Source organism: Oryx dammah, unplaced genomic scaffold, assembly GCF_014754425.2.
Source record: "Oryx dammah isolate SB20612 unplaced genomic scaffold, SCBI_Odam_1.1 HiC_scaffold_1, whole genome shotgun sequence".
Taxonomy (NCBI): domain Eukaryota; kingdom Metazoa; phylum Chordata; class Mammalia; order Artiodactyla; family Bovidae; genus Oryx; species Oryx dammah.
The window spans coordinates 8,155,569-8,168,351 of NW_024070185.1; the positions used below are offsets into that span (position 1 = coordinate 8,155,569).

At 41.7% G+C, this 12,783-nt stretch overlaps 1 protein-coding gene across 4 annotated transcripts in view; it reads right to left on the reverse strand.

Moving 5' to 3' along the window:
• XKR6 (XK related 6) overlaps positions 1-12,783 on the reverse strand; it is a 264,606-nt gene that overhangs the window by 164,982 nt on the left and 86,841 nt on the right. For 2 of the 4 annotated variants that reach the window (XR_005719819.1, XR_005719825.1), the window contains one exon: positions 6,870-12,631. The exons of 1 other annotated variant lie outside the window; for it this stretch is intronic. The gene's annotated coding sequence lies outside the window, so the exon portion shown is untranslated. Of the gene's footprint in view, positions 1-6,869; positions 12,632-12,783 lie in introns of those variants that run through there. One more of the 4 variants, XR_005719822.1, reaches the window with a different exon arrangement.

Below are 12,783 nucleotides of genomic sequence, written 5' to 3' on the forward strand. Positions count from 1 at the left end.
CTGGAGCAGGCTTTGTTCATATTTATCAAAAGGTATCAATCATCCAACAAACTGTGGAAAATTTTTAAAGAGATGGGAATACCAGACCACCGTTATCTGTCTCCTGAGAAACCTGTATGCAGGTCAAGAAGCAACAATTAGAATTGGACATGGAACAACAAACTGGTTCAAAACTGGGAAAGGAGTACGTTAAGGCTGCATATTGTCACCCTGCTTATTTAACTTCTATGCAGAGTACATCATACTAAATGCTGGGCTGGATGAAGCACAAGCTGGAATCAAGATTTCTGGGAGAAATATCAATAACCTCAGATATGCAGATGACACCACCCTAATGGCAGAAAGCGAAGAGGAACTAAAGAACCTCTTGATGAAAGTGAAAGAGGAGAGTGAAAAAGCTGGCTTAAAACTCAACACTCAAAAAACAAAGATCATGGCATCTGGTCCCATCACTTCATGGGAAATAGATGGGGAAACAATGGAAACAGTGACAGATTTCATTTTCTAGGGCTCCAAAATCACTGTGGACAAGTGACTGCAGCCATTACATTACAAGACACTTGCTCCTTGGAAGAAAAGCTATGACAAAACTAGACAGTGTATTAAAAAGCAGAGACATCATTTTGCGAGAAAGCTTTGTCTAGTTTTGACTTTTTATGGCTTTTTATGGCTTTTTCCAGTAGTCATGTATGGATATGAGAGGTGGACCATAAATAAGGTTGAATGCCAAATAACTGATCCTTTCGAATTGTGGTGCTGGAGAAGACTCTCGAGAGTCCCTTGGACAGTAAAGAGATCAAACCAATTAATCCTAAAGGAAATCAACCCTGAATAATCACTGGAAGGACTGATGCTAAAGGTGATGCTCCAATCCTTTGGCTATCTGATGCGAACGGCCGACTCATTGGAAAAGACACTGAGAATGGGAAAGATTGAGGGCAGAAGGGGGGTGGGCGACACAGGATGAGATGGCTGGATGGCGCCACTGGAGCAAACTCTGGTAGACAGTGAAGGACAGGGAAGCCTTGTGTATTGTAGTTCATGGGGTTGCAGAGTTGGACAAAACTCAGCGACTAAACATCAATCTATTGAATGCATTAATCCATTAAAATGTTTTCTAAAGGCACAGTCACCTTCCAACTAGGGGACTGTTAGCACCATGGCTGCAAGGCATCATTCAGGCCGAGAAGGAGCTGGAGGCAGGAACAACTTGCGGGCGAGGCTGACCCCGCCTGGAGACCCAGCCCCAAAGTCCGCTCCTCTAAGGCGGTTGGGGCTTTTTTTACATCTTCGGCTTTCTTCCAGATTCTTTACACGCTCCCAAGTTTCTTCACAACTCCCTAGCTAGGTGCAGTAGTGGGGGATTCATTCATTCACTCCTTCAAAAATTACGTTATTTACTGAGTATCTAATACATGTCAAGTCTTGTTCCAGGCTTTGAAGAAACATCCAGGAACAAAACAAAGACCTTGTCCTCCCTGAGCTTATGGTTTAGTGGAGGAGACAAATCTTTCCTGTTAGGTTGTGATGGTTGCAAGAGGAAATAAAGGAACTAATATCAGAGATGCTGCTTTGCACAGGCTGGTCAGAGAAGGCCTCTCTGATGAGACAATTTACAGAGAGCTAACTGAAGCAAGGTGGGGAGCCCTGTAAGCCCCTGGGGGTGCATTCCAGGCAAGAGGAACAGTGAGTGCAAAGGCCCTAAGGCAGAAAGGAATGGGAATTACCACTGGGGCTGGCCAATGAGCAGAAGAGGTGACATAGCTATGGTTTCTCGTGAAAAGGAAGTGAAAGTGTTAGATGCTCAGTTGGGTTGACTCTTTGTGACCCCATGGACTAGCCTAACAGGCTCCTCTATCCATGGGGTTTTCCAGGCAAGAGTACTGGAGTGGGTTGCCATTCCCTTCTCCAGGGGATCTTCCCAACCCAGGGATCAAACCTGGATCTCCTGCATTGCAGGCAGATTCTTTACCCTCTGAGCCACCATGGTTTCTAAATGGCACCCATCTTTACGAAGAGGGAATAGACTTTATGACTTGAACCTACGTCAAGTCTCCCATGTAACAGGGCATGGAGTCTTGGGCTCCTCGAGTTCTGCTCACTGTGTCTAGTACACAATGGCTCGATCTAGAAACCATCTAGAGACCTTAAGGATGAAAAGTGGCTGGGGAGGATGGCATGTATAGAAGACCCCCTGAGTAACCCAATTCGACCACCTCCAGAGGTAATATTTCCCTGAAGGAACAATAAGGCAGTAACACACTTAATGCTCATAAAGCCTTGCTACTCTGAGAAATAGATCAGCGTTCTGCCATAGGATGTTCAGCTTCTCAGAAAAGCGTGTTGTCTCTCTGATCTGCCTAATGAGAAAAGTGAATCATGGAATCAAAGCAGTTTCATGGGAGGAAGCGAGAAAGTTCTGAGCTTGGCTACCATATGGGAGAAGCACTTACATACCGAGGGCTTCTGCGGACAGCGGGGCTGGGAACCGGGCTTCTGAAAGCGGCTACAGACGCAGAGACACGAGACACGGTCCCCTAAGCGCCCAAAGCGGAGGCCACCACTTTCAACTACGAGCCACTGTTCTCACGAAGGCCTGAAGACATAAACCGCCGCTGGGACGCACAGGAAAGTGCACGAACACGCAAAGGCACGCACACACGCACTTGCGTACATAATCACAGGCGCGCCTGCAAACACCCACAAACCTGCACCCGCGCCCGCGTGCACGTGCGCGCGCAGCTCCCAAGAAACGTCTCGCGGCGCTAAATCCCAGTATCATGTATCTCAGTTGTAAGGATCCCAGTTTTCGGAATTGCCCCTAATTTATAACAAGGAGATGACTGGGTAAGTTGCAGGCACTACAGAGGGATATTCACTGAAATTTATAAAGGTGAAAACGGAAAAGAACCTGAAGGAAAACTGTAAACCACTAAGTTTCCCGCAATAGTGTTGGTTGTATCTGCACGGAGCATCTCTTACAAAGGATGCTGTTAGCGAATATCAATACTATATACTGCTGAGAATGAGTAAGTCTAAACTGAAGGTGATCAGGATATTAACAATAGTGAGATGATGAACTCTGCTTTTTAATTTTCTGTGCCAGTTAAAATTTTTACAAATCATATCCTTTTTATGAGAAAAAAGTTATTGCATTTTGGAAACATAGGTATTGAGAGATGGAAGGGAGGAAATTACTACCAACCACCTTCTTTTCCATTCCCCAAGAGCCAATGAATCTTTGCTGTACTCGATGGAAACGCTCTCGTGGGTGAAGCCCAAAAGGACAGCAGTGGTCCCCTGTTCCCTGTAGAACCAAACCCCTACTCCTTGCATGGCATTTGGGTTTCTCCACGACCTCATTTTCACTTGCCTTGAGTATGACCTTGATCAGCCTGGCCTGTCCTTCTAAGCCCCTGTCAAAGTACATGGCGCCTAGGCCCCCTTCTACAAGCCCATCCTTCATTAGCGGACCCTCCCTACTCTTTTGAGATTCTGCCATGCCGTGCAGCTTGTTAGGACCTTGCCCATCGCCACAAATAATGTCATGGAGATGCCATCTGGGCTGGACCCTGGGAAAGAAAATTCTTGGCAGGAGGAATGACAATGGCAGAAATCAGGAAGAATGTGCACAGCTGTTCTCAGATGCAGTGCAAGCCTCTAAGGTAGGTCAAGTAGTGGCAAGAAAAGCCATCCACAGCTGTTGGAAATGTTTCAGTATTTTCTTTCTCCCTTCAGATAAACCTGTCTTTTTTTTTCAGCTCCCATTACTGCGGTCATCTTTCTCAAATCACACTTTTCAGGACGAGACCTCTGATCTCCCTATTTGAAAACGGACACCTGCCCCTCCGTCCCTCACCAGGGTCCTGGGCACATTCTCGCGCTCTTCTGTTTATTCCACAGTGCGATCCTTCACTTGTGTCTGTTTACCTTTGCCAGAATGTAAACACTATGCTTTGTGTGTTGTTCCAAGAGCCCAGAAAACCGCGCAGGACCGAGTAAGCATCCATCTGTATAGTGCAGGAATGAATAATTTACTTAACTGCCATTGCACCCCACTCCAGTGCTCTTGCCTGCAAAATCCCATGGATGAAGGAGCCTGGTGGGCTGCAGTCCCTGGGGTTGCTACGAGTTGGAGACAACTGAGCGACTTCACTTTCACTTTTCACTTTCATGCATTGGAGAAGGAAATGGCAACCCACTCCAGTGTTCTTGCCTGGAGAATCCCAGGGACGGGGGAGCCTGGTGGGCTGCCGTCTATGGGGTCGCACAGAGTTGGACACGACTGAAGCGACTTAGCAGCAGCAGCAGCAGCAGCATGTCCAGCTGTACAGTGCATCTCAAGATCCTCTAGGGAGTAGTTTTAGGAAGAAATGATTTTGCTGGAGATTCCCACCTTTTCAGGTGGGGAGAAACAGAAAGCAAGGGTGGCAATTGTTGAAAAAAAAACGGTCTTTTCATTCACTTAGCAGTCAAAAGATGCAGAAACTCTGCACTTGTTCACTGGCCGGGCACCGGGTATCCAGGACTTAGATTTCCATTTGTGAGAATTCAAGTCTCCATCAACAAGAGGAAGATGAGGATGAAAACAGAACCAGAAGAGGCAAGAGTGCCTCAGCTCCAATATGTTCAACCATAAAAACCAACACTAACTATACCCTAGTCCAGTATTTGTTGCACTTTAAGAACTTTTACTCAGCCCTGTGCCAGTTCCCTTCTATCACCTCTTAAGTCTTGATCTAAATTTTAAATCCTTAAGGTGGCCATCAACTTAAGATCTGTAGGGGCAGGAGACCAAGAATGGAAAGATAGTAATGTGGAAGCCTGGATGGGAGGGGAGTTGAGGGGACAATGGATACACACATATGTATGGATGAGTCCTTTTGCTGTTCACTTAAAACTATCTCAACATTGTTAATTGGTTATATCCCAATACAAAAGTTTTTTTTTTTTTTAAAGAAAGTAATATAGTGCTTAACCAGATAGACCCAACTGCATTCTGCTACAGCAGTGGTATTGTTGACATAACTGGTTTTGTTATTGTAGTGTTATATATTTATAAACATATCTTCCTTTAGAAGTGCCAGCCTAAAAATCTAAAAAAGAATGGAAAGAGAAAGGGCTGTTACAAGGTTTTCATATGCTACTCAGACCAAATTTATCATTTTTTTTTGAAATCAGAATTTAGGACTTGGAAGATGAAATTTTAGATCTGCAGCTGATGGCATTTTTTTTTAAAAGAGGAAATGACTGAATTAACTCTACTTTTAAATCTCAATTTAAACATTAAAAAATCTTGAGGCAAGGAGAAACTACAATTTGCTACAATGACTTTCTGAAAAGATGTTATAAAACAAGCAAACAGGAACTGCTTATGCGGGTAGATGTGAAAGCCACACTCCCATCACCTGCCTTAAACTTCCTTAAGTCCAGCGGTGGTCCTTAGCCCCATCACCCGGGGAGGGGTGGGGTAGTCCTGCTGAATCAAGAAGTACTGGGGAAGGCCTCGACTGAGATCCACAAACCAACCATTCACTAGAAAGGATAATCCCTCCCTTTTCAAAGTAAGAAAAACTAGCCTACAACGATGTGAATATTTTTGTATTTCGTAACAGATCCTGCAAAGGGGGCTTTTAAAATTGCACAACTCACTCTGTGGTATATTGGGTTGGCCAAAAGTTCATTCGGGTTTCCTATAACAGCGTATGGGAAAAGCCGAATGAACTTTTGGCGAACCCAATAGTTTTTCTAAGGTCAAAATGGGGCCCAGAGAAGCCTAAAGCCTCTGAGAGCAATTCAGGAGCTAAAGAAAATACTAATTCCCAAGGGAAAGTTCCTGAGGTATTATCTGACTAAAAACATTACTTGGTTTGGAGTAAGACTGAGATGTGAGTGAGAGGAAAAAAAGTAAATTCCCTGCATATAACTGTGTTATCAAAGGCCCATAAGAAATTTGTGCTTTCTCTTCCCAATTCAAAATTGCAAACCTACCACAAAATCTTGAGTCATATTTTAGGTGAAATGATTTCCATCAATTATTCTTTCTCTGCTACAAAATTACAGATGCTCAAAATATTTAATCCAAAATTTTAATGGGAAAGTAGTGCCTTCCAGTATTGAAAAACTTAAAACCCTTGCTGATTGTTTTCTACCCTTGGGAAAGGATGCACGACATAGAGGAAATGAAGTCCAAAATCTCTCTCAAACCCATTTTATTTGGTAATTTCATTCTTGCTTTCAAGTCCCAGTGAATACAGAAAGCAGGTGTCCGCCTCACTAATCATAGCCCTGGGTTTAATAACTCAAAGTTGGGTCTCCTAAGATAAAGTCTCTAAGGAAAACACTTAATGTAGAATATGACAAGCTTTCCCTAATGAGCAATTCAGTGAGAATTTTGCAGCATCCCTGGAGACAAAGGGAGGTACTTTGGAGTATTGTAAACCACGGCTAGAGATCACGGACTCCCTCTGAACTTGCCCACAAGCACCTGTTCAGGAAGGATGCTGATTGTCTCAAAGCTGTCAAAGGAAGAAATCTCAGGATCTTTCTTGGAAATTCACTCCTAGACACATTTTACATGTCACTTAGCACAGTGGCAAGCACATAAGTAGATGAAATACAACACTGGCGTTACGTAGCTTGTACTTTTCTGGAAATGCCCTTTCAGGGGTAAAGATGATCACCCTGCTGCCCAAACACGTCCTGGGTTCCTTCCTCAGTTTCTCCTTCTTCCAGATTCTTTTGTCCGGTTTTTCTGAAGATAAATCAGTAAAAAAAAAAAAAAAGTAGTCTAGTCACACAAGACTATTCAATCTTGAACTCTGATATTAGAAGAGAAGCAGAAATAGAAATAAATTATAACCACTGCATAGATCCTGGTCATTTATTAGTGTAGAATTTTCTGCAGGTTGGTGACCATTTTACAGGTTGAAAAAAATTAACTTCAAGGCAGCATAAACAATTTCCTCAAAGTCGGTATTGTAGCAGATCTTTGTGTTTGTTATCAATTCATTTTCACACAAAACTACTGGAAATGTGTTTGGGACATTTCCAGTCAACCACTGGCTGAAACGGGATACAAGCCATCCTTTTAGCTGCTAACCGTAACGAGGTGTAGCAGTTTGAGATGACGACGCCCATTGCACAGCAATGCCGGTTAATTATCTACACCTTCCCAAACTGTTCTGACACCCTAATCACTGTTCTGTTAGTTACGGGTTGTGGAATAAACAACTGGGACCCTAATATGCTAACACTGCACAAGAATACTGGAATTAATAGTCCAAGCAGCAGCTGCTCCCAGCCTTTTGATTTCACAGACCACTATAAAAATCTCTTAAATAGCTTTAAGAAAACTAACTCGGGATGGCAAGCTTTTTATTTTTACCAAATAAGGGCAGAGTAGACAATTTTTTTAACTGAAAATATATTTTGATGTCGTTATACCGTCTTTTTTTTTTCCTATTTTGCCTCAGATCAACACCCTTCTGCTGGTCATTCAGCAACGGTGGGTCGAGACTTCTAGCAGCAAGCCTAACCTTGCCCTTAGGGTCCACAGGTCACAGCTTATGCACACTGACCCACTGCAGTCAACTCCAGACAGGGCTCTTTCCTTATCCCTTCAAACTACAAATCCCACCTCCATCCCACTCCTACTGACTCACTGCCACTGTTAACTTGGATCCACCCCACTCCTACCAACTCACTACCACTGTTAACTTGGAGAGAGAAAGTTCACAAACCCCTAATTGAGGCCATGGCATTTACAGATCCTTTTGTTCTTTTCTTTTAACTTTCACATATTTTATTTAACAAAAGTATTACTAAAAGCTCCTTCAGGGGACAAAGTTACTTTATTCGGACAAAATTTGCTACATATACAGAAAAACTTGAGATATATTTCCAGTCAGCCCAACCCCAAGCATTTGGTAATTACAGCCAAAAGTTTGGAAACTCTTACTGGAGACATGACCCTGTTTACAGTATTTTTATTTTATGTGGAAAACACACACACATGAGCAGCTTCTACTAATATCTGTACATTCTATGAGAAGTGAAAATAGTTTCATGCTATAAAAGTTTACTCAAAAACAATTTCAAACTACTGGGCTTTAAATAATGAGATGATTTAAGTTTAATTTTATTAGAATAACAGTCAGAATATTATATTCAGTATATGCTCTTCTATACAAAACACATTTTCACGTGTTTCTGAAAGCTGCTTGTAAAAAAAAAAAGGTACTATCTATCGCATTTTGAAAATGCCTGGGTACTTTGGTAGTATCTTCTAAGCATTATATTAATTTGTGTATTTTTTTAAAGTAAGACAAAACTGGATGGTCAATGCAGGTTTGTGTAGGTTAACCTAAAATCTGGCATATCCTTTGACAAAGCTTATTGATGTTTTCTCGGCACCTGATTTGTTTTACTAGCATCTGGGGGAAACGTATGGATCTCTTCTAACTTTCTCACTAACTCATGGCTCCAGGAACCAGCAAGCTTACGGGAAAGTCAGACTGGCTCGCCCTGTGCCTGAGGCGAGATGAGGTTCCTTCCCGGCTCTCAGGAGGACTGAGGGAGAGTGGACAGCCACACCTGACTGAGCACCATCAGAGACGCCGGCCAACACCACAGCTCAGACGCTCTCTTTAAGATACTATGGACTTCTACAGGCAAGTCTTAGATAGCCAAGATTGCTAAGTCTGCCTCTATTCTATTTTCCCACCAGAACATGCAGGGAGGGAGATGGAAATACAAGGACACCAGGAGACGCTTTCAGAGTAAAGCAACAGGAACCTCCCGTTGCAGGCGGAACAAAATGGGACAAAGAGGGAAGAAGCCTGGACAGTGTGGTTATATAATTCTACCCTGACCTAAGACAAAGGGGCGGAAATTGGGCTACGTTTAGAAGAGTTGAAAAGGAAATGGAATAAAATTACCCAGGAAGGAGAAGTGGAACAGACTTAACAGATCTGATCAATTCTGGAATCCTTTATACTCAATGCTGTCCCCACATTTAGGTCAAGAGTTCAGAAACCAAAGGACAGCGACCAAGCATCAGGGCACAGATGAACTCAGGCTCTTCCATGAGGGCAGGTGAAATTGAGAGGCACATACTGTAAAATCCAAACACTATATTCCAAAAGGAACACAGAAACACCTTTGAATGCATGACATCTAACTTTAGTCAGGTTGAAAGAGCCAGGGTCCCTCCACCAGTGTGAACGATCAAGAGTCAGCTGTCCTGGTGGCCATGTATTAGAGGCTAGAGTTGTGCTTTTCTTAGTCAAGATACATTTTATCTGTCTCCAAGTCCAGTTCACAGAAGACATTCAAATTATGTTTCACGTACAAAAGCAGTGAAGTCTAAGGTGTCTCCAGTGTGCTGCGCTGTGGTATGATCTTCCATGTTTCTACTCATCCCCAAATTACTTTCTTCAGATTTCTTATTTTTCAAGGATGACCTTCTCAGTGGAGCTGTATTTTGCAGAAAAGTCCCAATGTACGTTGTAATGAGCAGTTGGTCTAAGATTCCAAAATGGAGATGAGAGATACTAAAAATGGAATTTTTTTCAAAACACACTGCTAACTTAAGGTAAATCCAAGTATTCTGAGTTAAGACATAAACTGAAGGCAGTTTTCTCTAAAGTTATAAATAGGTTAATAAAATTCAGAAATAATCATACACTCAAGAAAACCTGCAAGGAATAAAGAACGAAGTATCTGGGAATCACAACGATTTTCCTGAAAGTGTGCTACAAATTTCAGAGTCACAAATAACAGAATGCCACATTTCCAGTCACTGTGTTCATTTGAAGTACACATTTCATTTGTACTATGAATGTGATACCCTAAAACATGAGAAAAAGTCACATGTAGGTAGAAAACCTTTATAATAATTAAAAATTTTAGAAGAAATATGCTCATTTTTTAAAACAAAACATATAATGCCCCTAAGCCAGCAGGAGGTAGGTACTACCTAGGAGGGCCGTCCCACACCTAATGCCTCAGGCCCTGTTCTTACCATCTGCACCTTTTCGGCAGTGCTTTGCAGAAAGTTTTTTCACCATGACGTCACAAATCTCTGGACTTGTGGCTTCAAGAGTTCAGTGTGTAAAGCGGGAAGTATCCTTCAGGATCTGGTGCTCCATTCAAAGGTGACAGACAACTACTGATGGAGAATGACAACAAAGCCGGAACAAGGTCAGGTGTAAAATGAAGATGGTCTTTAAGATCAGGGCTTCCTGGATGACAACCAACCTCTACACTCAGAAACCGTAGTTTTGTTGTGGAAATGATCCAAAGCTTTCTTCTGATCTTCCAAACAGGGTCTAAAACGTCCAAAATACAGACAGCTGTCGTTTGAGGCTCACTGTCTTGTGTGTGCTGCTGTGTACTGACTCTCCCCAAATAGCTAATCAACCTTAGGTAACTGAGTCAGTCTCTGAAGCCTCACAGTGATGTGCAAGGCTGTGACGTGCAGTGAGCCAAGGAGGTACAGACCTTCCCATGGGACATACACACTAGAAATGCTACTGTCGTACAACTGAGGCCAACATAAAACAAATTTAGGTTTTATTTAGAAGTTTCTAGAAGGCAACCATCAAATACTGGTTATATTCATGCCATCAACTCTCCACTACGTTCAGAATTCTACAATATTTCCTGAGGTTATACAACAGGGACAAAAGACCCATTTTTATGGTATTTTCTCCAATATTTAAGTTATTTTGAATTAAGCTAATCCTTGAGCCACATGCCCATTCATAACATACCAGAATGAAATCAAACTCATTACTAGGAAACACACTTGTAATTTCCAATATCACCTGCCACTATCTTTAAAATAATAGTATGCCAGTGTGACCTACCCAAATTAACATCAGAATGCCTACCCTTCAAGGGATTTCCCATACTATCTCATAATCTCCAGGAAACTAATTCCCTGCCTTCAAGCATCTTAGCTTAGTTATATAAGAGCTTACCCCTCCCCTCATCCCCACTATCATCTTTATTCTTAGGCTCTTAAGTTTTTCCCTCTCTTGGGTCTCTTTCATTTGTACTCACAGTGTTCAGAATCTAAGAAGGGCTTTAAAATATTCATTCCAGTAGGGAACAAGTCTTTTCCTGGCTAATTCCTTTGGGATATATCAAATGCCTAGGCCCAGTCAATACTGTGGCTAGTATTGGCTAAGAGGAAACACTTCTATTGACAAAAGTATCAGAGAAGGACCGTTTTTTTTAAAAGTCAGTTGTAATGGGAAAGCAGCTAAATAGGCAATACATATTTAGGTTAAAATGTAACTTGGTTTTTTTTTAAATTCTGATTTTTTCATTGTGCCATTTATTAAATATATATCAGCCAATTCCTATTAAACCAAGCAAAGCAAGGGGAAGGAGGATGCAGTTACAGTATATCTTACATAGTTTATCAGGTTCTACATGCCTTCTAACAGAAACGTTATCAAAAGTCCTATTCTACCAATTTCTGTATTACTGGATTATCTACTAATAATAAAACTCAGAATAAATAATTAACACCCTACTGAGCTAGCACTCAGTCTCTAAAGTTCCTTGAATTCTCCTCATCCTTTCCCTTTAATCTTTTTTCAATTGCTCTGAATAAGGCCTTAAAAACAATCAAACCTTTCCCCAGTTTTGGCCAAAAGAAAAGGGAGGCAATCATATTTGACCATCAATATAACTACCCATCCCACAATGCTTAATCTTTTAATCCCAGCAGGAACAAGCCAGAGAGGACAACCACCAATCATGGCACTCCAGTCACCCAAAGAATGCCTGATTCTCCTATCGAATGCCAGTTTTCCATCCATCGCTTTGGTTGAGAATGCCCTAGTTCACACTCTGGGTCTACTTCAGAGTAACCCCCAGTTTTAAAACAGTGCACGTGGAATACAGGCAGCTTTCCCTTTTTGAGAGAAATAGTCCTTCTTGGAGAGTCAAGTTTTGTTCCTCCTCTTCATTTGCACAGTCTGTTTCATGGCCATTTTCCTTTCCTAATTCATTCATTCAACAACAGGGAGAGAGAAGCAGGCGAAACCGAGCGGCTCCTTTCCCTCCTTATGGGCACTTCCATCCCACAGGATGATATCTAATTTGAAAACTGGTGGCATTTTGCCGCTGGTGTATCTGGATACATCGGGTAGAATTTGCATAACCTGCTATGACCATGCTGAGGCCATTTCCAGGCTGAAGTTTTGTAATTACTGCCTTTAGGACTATCGCCTGACAATTATTTCATCTTTCTCCTCTTGATCGAGAAGCACCTCTGACTAAGGAAGCAACACTACCTGAGGTAGAGAGAAAGGCAAAAAAGCTGATCAAACTGGCACGGGAAGATTCTATAAACCGCCTGGGGAAATAAAAGGTCCATAAAAACCTGTGAATCTTCAAAAAATAACTGTCTCCAGAGTATGACATTGATACCAACAGCTAGAAATACAAAATTATAACGCCTATTCTTCTATATGTTTTATTAAATCTACTGATTCACCTAGTAAGTCATTATTGATACAAAAACAACAATTTCCAGAGTTCCTAAATATTTCCAACATATTCAACTTAGGGATCCAAGATTCTGAACATGCCATCACCAAAAAAAATTGCAAACCTAAAAAACAAAAAGGAAAAAAAATTAAACAATGTCAAAAGGAAAAGATTTTCTTAGAAAAGGTCAGTATTTTATAATTTTCAAAATGACATTTTAAAGTTAATGCTTTTTCCCCCATTTACAGTTATAAGTTTTTAAAGTCTAACATCAAA